Source organism: Aptenodytes forsteri, unplaced genomic scaffold (assembly GCF_000699145.1).
Source record: "Aptenodytes forsteri isolate BGI_AS27 unplaced genomic scaffold, ASM69914v1 Scaffold2094, whole genome shotgun sequence".
Taxonomy (NCBI): domain Eukaryota; kingdom Metazoa; phylum Chordata; class Aves; order Sphenisciformes; family Spheniscidae; genus Aptenodytes; species Aptenodytes forsteri.
In genome coordinates, this window is record NW_008794532.1 from 1 (window position 1) to 689 (window position 689).

A 689-nucleotide genomic window follows, 5' to 3' on the forward strand; every position below is an offset into this window, starting at 1 on the left:
AGCATCTTGTCGAACTCGTCGATGCAGCAGACGCCCTGGTCGGCCAGCACCAGCGCTCCCCCCTCCAGCGCCAGCTCCCCCGTCAGCGGGTCCCGCAGCACGGCCGCCGTCAGCCCCACGCCCGAGGAGCCCCGGCCTGTCGTGTACTGGCCTGGGGGCAGAGGGGAGCGGTGCGGTGAGGGGGGGGACGGGACGGACACAGGCACCCTCCACCCCCCAGGAGCCCGGTACTCACTGCGGGGTGCCAGGCGGTCGATGTAGGACAGGAGCTGCGACTTGGCCACGCCGGGGTCGCCCATGAGGCAGATGTTGATGTTTCCTGGGGGGAGAACGAGCCCGCGGGGGGTGCAAATCCGCTCCCTCTGCGCCGCTTTGCTGCGCTCCCGTCCCAAATCTCTCAGCTGCTGCCGCCGATTCCCTCCATGGCCCCCCAAGGCCAACCCCCCCATTCTGCTTGTGCGAAGTAGGGCGCCCTGATCCCGAACCTCCCCCGCACCCCTCGGCTGATCCCAGACGCCCGAACCTTCCCGCGGGACGGGGAGGGACGCCCCTGGCAAAGGTCCCCACCCCAGCGCAAGCGTGCGGCCTCACCCCGGATCTTCATGCCGTGGGGGTTGCGATCCACGCCGCCCACCAGCAGCAGCAGCAGCGCCTTCTTCACGTCCTCGTGGCCGTAGATCTCGGGGGCG

The 689-nt window shown here is 70.4% G+C and overlaps 1 long non-coding RNA gene across 1 annotated transcript; it reads right to left on the reverse strand.

Moving 5' to 3' along the window:
• Positions 1 to 70: 70 nt before the first annotated feature.
• LOC103893226 lies at positions 71 to 683 on the reverse strand. The gene is made up of 3 exons (XR_657244.2): positions 592 to 683; positions 236 to 319; positions 71 to 151 (listed from the first exon to the last, which is right to left on the reverse strand). It is a non-coding gene; the product is annotated as an uncharacterized LOC103893226 (long non-coding RNA).
• Positions 684 to 689: the final 6 nt, after the last annotated feature.